The sequence below is a fragment of the Sinocyclocheilus anshuiensis genome, unplaced genomic scaffold (assembly GCF_001515605.1).
Source record: "Sinocyclocheilus anshuiensis isolate Anshui unplaced genomic scaffold, SAMN03320099.WGS_v1.1 scaffold1289, whole genome shotgun sequence".
Taxonomy (NCBI): Eukaryota; Metazoa; Chordata; class Actinopteri; order Cypriniformes; family Cyprinidae; genus Sinocyclocheilus; species Sinocyclocheilus anshuiensis.
In genome coordinates this window covers 574,942-588,337 of record NW_015549731.1, presented here as the reverse complement: position 1 = coordinate 588,337, position 13,396 = coordinate 574,942, and the positions used below count along the sequence as shown (strand labels likewise).

General features: G+C 36.7%; 1 pseudogene; it reads right to left on the bottom strand.

Annotated features, from left to right (window-relative positions):
* The window catches only part of LOC107660802 (lysyl oxidase homolog 3-like), a 52,616-nt pseudogene that overhangs the window by 30,383 nt on the left and 8,837 nt on the right, over nucleotides 1–13,396 (bottom strand).

Genomic DNA, 13,396 nt, shown 5'->3' with positions numbered 1-13,396 from the left:
CACAATGACATACATCTGATCTTGTAAAATGTGTGGTAAGTACTGCCGCTGTAGTTTACACAGATCACGTGAGATGCAAATCTCGAAAGTGAAAGTAAAACGCGATCGTGCATTCGAAAAGCAGTTGCAATGCTCCCTGATGTCCGCATTTTATATACAGTATAATAACCCAACGATATAACTGCGAGAGCCGCACTGTGCAGAACAATTAAAAATATTGTATCAATGCATTCTATGGCACCTTTAAGTACATAATTAACATGCATTATTGCATTACTGGACAGTATCAAACCTCAGCACTGGAATGAACTTTAAATGTCTGAGGCATTAAATTGGAAGTTTACAGTTTAACAAAGTTTAATTAACTTGCTAATCTTTAAATTGTTTGCCATGACATTAGTTGATCTGAAAGACAAAACTGACTATAGAAAAAGACAGTTTATGGATGATGGCCATTGTATTGCCCCTTATGGCAATGCTGAGAATACATTTACAGTAGTCCATGCACTAGGCACCATGAACTACAATGAACTTTTTTTTACATCATTTATTTGTCTAGGATCCAAGATGGATAAATGCTATAAAAGTATTGTTAATTTTTATTTCATGTTAAACAAGTAAACTCATCTAGTCACTAGTCCACTCTCACAGTCTCATTGTGTGAATAATCATACTTTTGCAAACTATTCTATCTCAAACTATTAGGGAAACTTTTTTTTCTTCTTTAAAGTCGGCATGAAACGGAAGTTGCGATTGTCTTTTCATGCCAGTTTGCAGTTAGTGGTGGGGATTTCTCTCCACTGGATTCACAGCCGGCACCCAAGCATGAATAAATGTTTTATTTATTAAGGATGACGACGACGATCAACGGCACAAAACATGCCTAAACAGCCCGCACGCACGCACGAGAGAGAGAGAGAGAGAGAGACTGCCTGAATGACTGAGCGCGTCCTCCATCAGGTTAAGTCATATTCATGAAAAAAATTAGTTTGCGATGTCCTAAGAGTAATGTTGTCATAATATCCTAATATCTTTTCAATGTTTAGGGGTAACGTACTCCCTCATGACTGGTGTCAGTGCTATAAAGTGAAGCATCAGCTACAGCTTTTCCCCTATCGTTTATCCTAGCGTTTACCCCTCACGTCATTAGCTCCGCCCTTGCGCCATAGCTCGTGACCGGAAGAGAAGATGAGTCATTTTGAGGGGGAGGGGAGGTTAACGTTTTTGATTAAAGATTACGAGGGCACATGAATTTTACAAAAATAATGAAGTGCACGGATAAATTATTTATAATAAACACTACAGTATTCCATTAAAAAATAAGAATTTTCAATTTTGATTTCATGGTGACTTTAAATAAAGATTGAAAGAGCTTAGTGGTGGTGATGTTAAAGTCATGTGACTGTGGCGTAATTCGTTTATAGCCTACATTTAGCATTTTACTTCTGGTGATTAAATTTAACCTCATGTTAAATGAGCGTTTTCATAGTGTATGTTTTTGGGTGTTAAACACGTGCACTACATGCAAGATAAGGCACATAGATGGCAGGTCAAGTATATGAGATCTGAAAATCAGCCACAGCTCAAGTGTTTACCTATGGCATTCGTGCCACACCCAGGAGTGACGGCCGAGCCGAGGCCGGAAGTCAGCCTTGCCGATGTTGTGTATCTGAGAGGAGAAGCGCAGCAGGCGGCGGTGGCCATACGGCCAGTTGGCTTGAGCAGCTGATTTGGCCAGGCAGTTCTCCTCTGCTGCGCAGTACAGCAAGTGCAGGGGTCGGTCCTCGATGTAAACAGTCTGCTCTACCAATGGAGCATTCAGCACAAGGTCCGAAGCCGCTAGGGATTGTGGGAGAAAAAGACCACTATGACACGCAAATATGATGGAATAACATTAGCTATTGCTTTACCCCTTCTTTTGAAACATCTGCTAACAAACTTTTGTTTACAGACTTGCATATCACTTACTGTCTGAGCAAATGACGCCAGCGGAGAACTGCGCTCCCGCTCTTTTGCAGCTGACGACAGAATGATGCTGACAGTCGGTCAGAGTCATCTCATCTCCCTTACACTTCACTCCGCTCAGAACCATCTCTGCCACGTTACTGCTGTCCCAGTACCATGTTTCCTTTACACAGGGGAGAGCTCATCAGTAGATGAATGGATATAGTAAATTACTGAACACGGATAAAGCAAGAAACACAATACAAAGTATGAAACTCACAGATATCAAACAAACAAATAGTCCCACCTCAAATTCACACTATTGGTTGAGTGTTGCCATTTGCCATATTTTAAGCCACAATGTTTACAATTAGGTAAATGAATAGATTGCTTATAGTTGTTTATCTTTGCACATAAAACTAGGATAGAAAAAAAACCTCTTCAAAAATGTTTAAAATTACATTCATTAAGTAGATAAAATATATACTGTTTTTGTAAGTTATATGACAGCTAATAAATTTTAAATATATATTTATAGACTATTTTAACTGCCACTGCTTATTTGTCTGCTAAGTGGCAAACTAATTCCACAAAAATGTAGCCTCTAGATATTTATTATTATTATTATTATTATTATTATTATTATTATTCTACACCATTCAAAAGTTTGGGGTTTGTAAGATCTTTTTTGTTTAAAAAAAAAAAAAAAACTCATGTTAAGCAAGGCTGTATTTATTTGATCAAAAAATACAGTAAAAACTAATATTTTGAAATATTATTACATTATTAATATATAATATTATACATATTCTTTTCTGTGTAAATATTTTTTTAATGTAATTTATTCCTGATGCAAATCTGAATTTTCAGCATCATTACTCCAGTCTTCAGTGTCACATGATCCTTCAGAAATCATTCTAATATGCTCATTTGCTGCTCAAGAAACATTTCTCATTATTATCAGTATAGAAAACAGTTGTTCTGCTTAATATTTTTGTGGAAACAAAATATTCAAGGATTCTTTGATGAATAGAAAGTTCAAAAGAACAACATTTATTTGAAATAGAAATCTTTTGTGACATCTAAAATGTTTTTACCACCACGTTTGATCAGTTTTATGCATCTTTGCCGAAGTTGTTGTAGTTGTTGATTCTTTATTGTCATTACACATGTCCATGCAATGAAATTCTGCTGGAGCCATCCCATTTACAGCATTAGAATAAAAAGATAATTATTTACATTTAACATTAAAATACATTTACCCCATAAATAAATAAATACTCTAGGAATCTAAGAAATAATATAAAAATACACACATTTGTATATAAACATACAAAGATAAAAGCACCATAAAACACCAGAGACAATGCACAGTAATCATTCTCATTGATGCCCCAGAATCCACACATAGGAGTCATTATTGCACAAAGTTTGGAAGTTATTAAAAGTTACAATGAATTCTGCAGCCTGTCCACAGCTCTGGGAAAAAAGCTATTCCGTAATCTGTTAGTACGTGTTCCTGGGGTTCGCAGTCTGCCTGAAAGAAGAGTAACAAAGAAAGGGTTTCCAGGGTGTGAGGGATCCTGCTGGATATTTGTGGCCCATGTAAGGAGGTATAAAGGTATTTTAAAAAATCATATTGACCCCAAACTTTTGAATGGTACTGTACACTTCACACATTCATAATTCACATTTTAGGCTAACATGGGATTTCACAACCAATCAATCTGCAATGCTTGATTAGCCAGTCCCATAGTGCCTTTCTTACTCACAGTGATAGCATGCAGGCAGTATCTGAGGCCTAACTGTCTGCACGCCACCATGGCTTCTCTTGTGGTCCAGTTGTCACTGCATACAGTTCCCCACCTGGACTTGACCTGAACCTCCACACGACCCTCGTGATCCGTCCTGCCCCCCATTATACGGATCTGCAGACGGACCCCCACTACAAGGGCTTAGCATGCAAAGTAGGCTAAATACAGTGCTAACCAGGTATGAGTCAACTATGCTAATGCTTGAAGTACAAAGTTCTATACTATCACATACTATCTAGTAGTGATTTTAGTGGATTATTGTGATCAGTCGCAGAGGCTATAGAGTATTTTATTTGCAAGTTAATGCAGGGCTAAGAGGTGTTAGCATTATGCCCTGTTCACACTGTTTTGAAAATGTATTGTTATGGTAATCAGTTGAAAACTTCCTGTCAGTGTGAATGCCTACACTGCAAAAAAAAAAAAAAAAAACGATTTTCATCTTGTTATTCAGTGCAAATATCTCTAAACATTCCTAAATCATGATATCACTGCTAACAGCCACACAACAGATGTGCAAACAATAACTTTTATGCCTAATTACATAACACAAAATAATTTTCATGGATCAGCATACTTTCCTTTACTACTTTCAAGAAGCAACCTTTTCTGTTCAGATACTAAGCTCATTCAGCAATCTTGTGAATTCAAAACATGCACAGAATTTGCGCCTACAGAAAGTTCAGCAGAAACACCCATCAATCATAAATATGTTTTCCAGATTTTCCCACATAATCAACACAGAAAATGTGGAAAGCGTGCAGATTCTGTCTGGATCTACTTATTATTAATGCACTGCAGGTTAAAAACTGTGCCAAAACATGCTGTCACCACTTGATCTGTTCAAACTGCTTAAAAACATAATTTTCAGATTTTGAAAACCCTTGCAACAAATTGTCTGTCTTGCTATCTCTTTACATTTTCAACCTTCTGATTGCTCTGTGTCTCCGTAACTCTGACCTTTCTAAATACAGCTTTGCATGTGATGCTTGAGATGTGGTTTCTGTGCAACCCGCAACATTCATGCTATATTCACTTGAACTATTTATGTGTGTGTATATGTTGTATGTTATACAGCGGTTATCTTACTCTCAGTCCACTGCTGGCATGTCGATGTGCAAACAATAACTTTTATGCCTAATTACATAACACAAAATAATTTTCATGGATCAGCATACTTTCCTTTACTACTTTCAAGAAGCAACCTTTTCTGTTCAGATACTAAGCTCATTCAGCAATCTTGTGAATTCAAAACATGCACAGAATTTGCGCCTACAGAAAGTTCAGCAGAAACACCCATCAATCATAAATATGTTTTCCAGATTTTCCCACATAATCAACACAGAAAATGTGGAAAGCGTGCAGATTCTGTCTGGATCTACTTATTATTAATGCACTGCAGGTTAAAAACTGTGCCAAAACATGCTGTCACCACTTGATCTGTTCAAACTGCTTAAAAACATAATTTTCAGATTTTGAAAACCCTTGCAACAAATTGTCTGTCTTGCTATCTCTTTACATTTTCAACCTTCTGATTGCTCTGTGTCTCCGTAACTCTGACCTTTCTAAATACAGCTTTGCATGTGATGCTTGAGATGTGGTTTCTGTGCAACCCGCAACATTCATGCTATATTCACTTGAACTATTTATGTGTGTGTATATGTTGTATGTTATACAGCGGTTATCTTACTCTCAGGCCACTGCTGGCATGTCCCAACCCCAGCTGTCTGCACACTACCATGGCCTCCCGAGACGTCCATCCGTCCCCTCAGACCAAACCCCACTGCCTGTAGAGAGCAGCAGCTCAACCCTCCCTTCCAACCGCATTCGACCCCCTGTCAGACGGATCTGTGATGGGTTACAGAGCAAGCATGAGAAAGAATTAAAAGACTTAAGGACCTTGACTTTGATCATTTAACCTGATAAGCAGTGCTGATCTTGGTCTGTGAGAACTTGATTTTACCTTGCATTGCATCACCTATTTGAATAAAAGCATGCTCGTTTTAAGTGACTTTACAGATTTGGTGGTGCAATGCTTTAGTTTGGATCAGCCTTGAAAAGCATTGTTAGTTTTCATAGCTGGGCTAGGAAAAACGTTTAGACAATGCACAAAAATGCACATAAGGGTTACGTTATCTGCAAATGAAGGCACTTTGATGAGAGCCTTAAAGGTTTTGTCTGTGTGGACTCAGAAGGCTGACACATCAGAGACAATTCTGGTTAAGTATATTGTTAAATGTTAAATAAAAGCAGATTTGAGGCAATTTCTTCTCCAAGCACGTTACTTTAACTGTAGAGTCATGATTTATGTGTCTGACCGATTTCTCAAAGCCCATGTAGGGGATGTTGCAAATGACGGAGGCGTCCTCCATGTGTTTGCAGTCTTCAGCAGTGATGCTCTTATGAGGACAGTCCCACAAGCTCTTCTCATCACCACGACACTGAACTTCATTCATGTAGATGGTACCCATGCCTATGGAGATGAGATCATAACAGGCTTTGAATGGAGACCATATCTGTCTATCAATCTGTCTGTCTAGCGATCATTCTGTTTAACTGATTATCTGTCTGTCTGTCTAGCTAGCTGTTTTAGGGGTTTAACAGATCACAAAACTCATGGCTCGGATCATATTATGGTTTTTGAGTCACAGACCATATCATTTTTTGGGTGGGGTATGGGGGGATGAGACAAATTTAACTTTGCTTTCCATTTATTACTTAAAGAACACTTTAAGTACTTCTTCAATATCACAGCAAAAACTAATAGCCTAACTAATAAAGTTTAAACCTTGTTGACAAGTGAAAAGTCAGTAATAAAATAAGAACAAATACACAAATTACAAGCATAGATAAATAAAATAGAACAAAGTTACAAATAACAAAGTCTAACAGTATTATTCAGGTACAGGAATGTTATTTCGTGTAAAATAACACTTTATAAATTAAATATAGATCTTTGGTGTTATATTTTATTGAATTAAATAAAATATGGTTATTAAATTAGATATATAATCTTTGTTAAAGCGTGGTTGGTGCTTGATTAACATAAATGACAAAGACAGCAGAAGGTATTTATAGGCTGCTGCCACTTTAAGACAGAATGCACAGCTCCAGTATAATGATACACTTCTGATTTCTTTCTGTTTACGTTCACATTACTTAAGACATAATCGACTGTGTTTACGAGAATACTTGCCGTGATGGGCCTGGACTGTATGGATCACGATCAGTTGAACCCCTACTATCTATCTATCTTTCTATCTGTCTGTTAGTTATATGGAAGCCCACCTTGGCCCATTCGTGCTCCGGTCAGAGCCTCTTTAGCAGTGCCGAAGCCCAGCTCTCTACACACCACACTGGCGGCTGCAGGTTCCAGCGATCGTCACACACCATACCCCACTCACTCCCCTTCAGGACCTCCACACGACCCTCACCTGTCTTTGCCCCGCCCTTCAGACGCACCTGAGACTGGAGAATGAGAAGGAGCATGGTCACTGGAAGCCATAATGCAGGTGTTCTTTGAATACTGTTGTTATTATCTTCATAAATCCTAATTATTATAAATCAGTTATTAAAATTAGCTTTATCTGATCACCATTGGATTCAGCTTGACACTGCGAGCTCTGCCCTGTGTGAACAGCGGCCCGGGCACACAGTTGACTACAGCAGCTCCTCCATCGGGACAGGAGGCGCTAGAGTTTGCCTTACTGAACTCCATAGCGCATGCTGAAAGATGGGCCTCATTTCCTGTGCAGGCCACTGAATAGATCCTATACACACTCTGGAGACTAAACAGAAACACATTTGATCAAATGAACAAAAACATATACTGTATCCAAAAACAATAGGAAGAAATTGCAATAACATTCTGCTGAAAGAATAATTACAGCTGTATGTGCGAAGTAACAATGACAGCCATTTATTATGTACCGCATTCAGTATAACCAGAAGGTCTTTGAATTTCTGAACTTTGCAGTGCTCAGAAAAGGAACTCGAACAGAAAGCATGATAGATTTCTCAGATTCTATCAGCTTGCTGAGAAATATTGTCCAGTCCAGTGTGAGCAAATAGTGCATGCTGACATCACTTTTACCACTGAAAGCCTTGGCTTATTCAATGTACAATTTACTTTAAGACGTCTCTTATGCTCACAAAGGCTGCATTTATTTCAAAAATCACTAAATCAAAATAGATTACAATATATTAAAAACAGAAATATTATTACAATTTATAATAACTGTTTTCTATTTTTAGTTTAAAATGTTTTCAGCAAAGCTGAATTTTCAGCATCATTACTCTAGTCTTCAGTGTTACATGATCCTTCAGAAATCACTGTAATATGCAAGAAACATTTCTTATTATTATCAATGTTCAAAACAATTGTTTTTTTTGTTTTTTTTTGGTGTTTTTGTTTTTTGTGAAAACTGAGATACGTTTAAAAAAAACAGCATTTAGTACATACATACAAAGTTCTGTCATGAAACTCTAGATGGCGCAGGCTGATAGGTCTAACTCTGTCTCATATATTCTCATCATTATTCACATGGTGCAGTTGATTGGTTTTGTTCGAATCAGCAGCCAATGAGCTTGCTTCTCAACATTCAAATACTTGGCTATAGTGCTTGCTGTAGAAGTTGCAGCATGCTTCAGAAACCCTCCACCTTCCCCAGCTCCACCTGTATAGATCTGCTACAGGGTGATTTCATGTATGTTATATATAGGGGTTATTTCATGTATGTTATATTTGCAGTAGCAGTATTCCTTACATGATCACAGCAGCATGTCTGTGGATGTATTTGGCAGTAGCAAGTCTCTGTACTTGCTCTGCCGCAGCAGCACCGTAGCAGATCTATCCGCTAAGACCAAACACATTAACATTGCCATGTATATTACCATACTAAACTCCCAGAGACAGAAATACAGTTTTTTGTATTGCGGTTACGAGCATGGGGGGGCATATGCTTAATGGTCCTAAAAAAGGTTAATTTTCTTGTAAAAGATAATCTCTTATTTCTTTCTATTATCTGGTGAAATATGACCCAGACATGTTCTTGACAGCTTTCCAGAGATTCACTCGCCTAGCATGTCTAACTCACACTGCAGTATTTGCTTTATGAAAGGCTAGACTTTTACATTGGTTCGCCTGATTTATGACACGTTCTAGACTCTCATACAGGCGATGACATGACCATGAGAAGTCTGCTATGGAGTAATATTACTGTAGTGAGTGTCGGTATGAGGTTGAGTCACTCAAGTTTTAACACTCCTGAGAGAAAGGATACTTCCGCTCACACGTGTGTGTGCATTACATATTCTTTCCAAAGCAAAGTTATCTGTCCAATTGAATGAACCAAGTGACATAAGCAAACAAATCATTTCACCACAAACAAAAAAATATATATACATTTTTACATAATGACTTTATGATTTTAGGTGTGACTTTAGTCTCCAAATACTTTTTGGGACCACTATAAGTTGTAAAATCAGGCTTTTTTTAATTTAATTTCTCATCTGAGAAGAGTAAGATATCATCCACAGTCTAAAAGTGCAGAGTGAGCTATTTCTGAAGTGTATCAAGAACTTATGGCACGAACCTGATATGAATGTCATAATTACAAAGATGAAGAGAAGTACTGTATTTTACACATTTGCTTTCAGTAAATTGTCTGAGCCCACAATCATTTAAAAGCACTGGAAAAGATAAATGGCAGCTTTTTCATCCACTGAGGATTACTTGTGTTTAGTGAGCTGGTAGACTTTAATATTAAGCGACATTTAGTGTAAATAAAATGGCTTTCTGTCAAGAGAGGAGTTTTCATCAGTCAGAATGAGGAACAGCCAGCGGGAGTGTGTTTTTGGAGCTTAACTTCAGCATGCTGAGGACTTGAGCTCATGTCTAAGGAGGTATGAGTCACTCATTCAGTTTAATGCACATGCAGAGAGCTCATTAGTTGAAATCATTGCTATTCTCTCAAACAAGCAGGACGCACACGTGAATTCTCAGATGCTTGCTTGTTTTCATACTGGTAAAAAATGTATAGCCTAAATGCACTGTAAGTCGCTTTGGATAAAAGCGTCTGCTAAATGCATCAATTATTAATTTTTTTTTTTCTGTCCCGTCACAGACTGCTTACATTTCACCATCTGCTGTGAATCGGTGTCAGAGTTCAGATGTGGATGATTGTTACAACACAGATGAAGGAGAGAAGCAATACAAACAAAGCAGATCAAAGCAATGCAATCACATTCAGCCTTATTACAGCATCATCAAAAACTTGCCGCCACAAGCTATGTGGTTTTTAAGGTGTTCAGAGTGGTATTTAGCATGTTTCTATGCAGTTGCTATGGCGTTGCTAGGTGTTTGGTCTTTTTGTTTAAAGGAATTAATGCTTATGCTATCTTTCTTTATATTAAATACCACTTGGCTTGATATTTTGTTTTATAATGCAGTGGTCCAAGTAAATTTCAGGCAAAAATAAATATGTATTTTACAACAGTTAAAGCCACTTTGTGATCAAAACAGCATTTTAAAAGTTTGGAAGCCCTAAAAAATTTACTTTTAAAACTTTTTGGCATTCTAATAACAAACAGCAGTAATTTGGCCATTTATAATTATATATTATATGGTGGTTACAGCCTGGTTTGCAGCACAAATGAGCTCAGATCAAATTAACATAAAATGTGGTACATATCGCAATGATATTAAATCAAAATGAATCAAAGAGACAAAAACAAACACCGCAGTTCAGTATGAAATTCCCATCACGGCCTCACTGATCCATATGGTACATTTTTCACTGGCACAATGATAAAACTTCCACATCCCTCACACAGTTAAAAACAAGTAGGCCAGCGGCCCAGTGGCCACATATGGGATTGATTTCCCTTTTTTCAGAACTTTGTAAACATTTGTCATTACTTCATGTGACAATGCACTGAAACTGCTGTACAGACGACCAGCAGAACAACATCACACATATGACCCCAAGAAACACTGGAGTCTGTAATAATGGATCATTCTCTGACACTTCATATATCCATCAGGATTTGTGTGTGTGCTCATATACGCTGCCAGGTTTCAAAACTACATATTCCGACTTGCATAAGCAGATTCTTGCAAAAGTCTTTTTGGCCGCAGCATGGGAAGTGTATGATGATCTATAATGATTCATTGGCTGAGGTTCATGAAATAGAGACATTTTCCATCTTTTTAAGAGCGCCTGAACACATACAGTAATTATGCATCTCCTTAATGGTGTATATGAACTCCTCATTTCGAGTATTTGGGGAACTAAAGAAAACTATCTATGTGGCTTTGCAATAAAAAGACAAAAAGACATTCAAATGCATTTGAAACAATCTTGATGCTCTGGCTAAAATGCAAACACTAAAAATAGGTTTTAAATAGCATATACATAAAAAATGCACAATAACGTCCCCTAAGAATCCAAAATAGTCTAGATCACACAGACAAATTATAATTTAGAGGAAGCCAGTCAGCCGCAAATTAGACAGTCAGCTTCGAGGAATTCCAAACAGACCATGATACTTTTAAAAGGCTGCTTTGAAGTGGCTTCAACTGTTATAAAATACAATATTTATTTTTGTTTACAGCTATAAAATACCTGAAATTGCTCCAAAAACCACTGCATTATACAACAAAATATCAAGCCAAGTGGTATTTAATATAAATAAAGATAGCATAGGCACCCTTTTTGAGAAAAACCTTTCACAAATTAAAATGGATTTTTAAAGGGGTCATAGGATGCCCATTTTCCACAAGTTGATATGATTCTTTAGGGTCTTAATGAAAAGTCTGTAACATAGTTTGGTTAAAATTTCTCAATGGTAGTGTAAAAAACACATTTTTTACCCTGTCAAAATCAACCCTGTCAAAAACAGCTCTTTTCAGATCAAGCCGTTTTTGTAGCATTTTCCTTTAAATGTTAATGAGCTCTGCTGATCCCGCCCCTCTCTTCCGAGCTGCTCTCAGAGAGACTGTTTACTTTAGCTGCATTCATCATGAAACTTGCAAATTAGCACATTATTAGGAAAGGCGATTTGCTAAGATTCGTTAAAAAAACCTTACACTCACTTCTTCTGTAAGTGACGCTGGATCACGAATGATTTGCGCGAACATAGACGCATTTATGTAGATTATGTAGAGCATTATATGACCCCTTTAAGTGATAAGGTTTTCTGTTCAAAATGGAGACAATGAGTACCTTAACATGGACATCAGCAGTGTTGGGAAGGTTACTTTGGAAATGTAATAGGTTACAGATTACAAGTTACCCTATTTAAAATGCAATAAATAGTGTAACTATTTCAATTACTTTGTTAAAGTAATTTAACTGATTACATTTGATTACTTTTTGAATACTTTTCTAAATTTCTAATGAACGTTTTCAACTGTTAATCGTTTTCAAACATTTAAACCAGGCAGGGTTAACCCTACAGTAGTACTCAACACTGGTTACTGTCAGACTTTCAAAATCCTTCATCACTTGAATTAAGATTATAATAATTGAATTTTAAAGCACAGCCACCACAAAATCAGACTTTAGCACCACTTTTTACTTTGAGATCGTTCTGAGGTTAAATGCAGATTTAAAATCATAACAAGATATAGTTTAATAGTTTTTGAAATCAAATCTTTGCATAGGTATGACAGGAAACACAAGCATCTAACAGTTAATCTAAAAAAAAAAAAACCATATACATAAACCCGAATAGGAAATAAAACAGTTATTGTATAAACGTGTCCTACTCTGTGTCCTAAACTCCTGAAACATTGGTGTCTCATATTTTAGAGCAGTCAATGCAATTTGGGAAAGAAATCAATTAAATCTGAATGTGGGTGTGTGTGAAAATATTCAGATGTAACCACCTTTGTAATCTTTAACATTTTCATAAGTAACTGTAATTTAAATGACAGTTACATGTATTTTGTAATTAAATTACATAACTCTGTTACATGTAACTAGTTACTCCCCAACACTGGACATCTGTAATCTAATTATTTACCTTATTCTGAATAAGACAATATTATGATTAAGGTGTTTACATTGAGCTTTTAGCTTTTAGCTTTTAGAATATTCCTTTCATGTTCTCGTTTTACTTTTTATAGTACATAGATCGATTAATGGCACAGGTCATTACGTTCCCACACACGACGCTATCCGACGTTCCCTCCAGAATTTCACGTATCAAAATACAGTTCATCTTCAGTACTACAGTATACAGTTTCATTTTTAATTTTATGAAAGCTTCAAGTGTAATTTATTGTATGTTATGCAATACAGGTGCATCTCAATAAATTAGAATGTCGTGGAAAAGTTCATTTATTTCAGTAATTCAACTCAAATTGTGAAACTCGTGTATTAAATAAATTCAATGCACACAGACTGAAGTAGTTTAAGTCTTTGGTTCTTTTAATTGTGATGATTTTGGCTCACATTGAACAAAAACCCACCAATTCACTATCAACAAATTAGAATATGGTGACATGCCAATCAGCTAATCAACTCAAAACACCTGCAAAGGATTCCTGAGCCTTCAAAATGGTCTCTCAGTTTGGTTCACTAGGCTACACAATCATGGGGAAGACTGCTGATCTGACAGTTGTCCAGAAGACAATC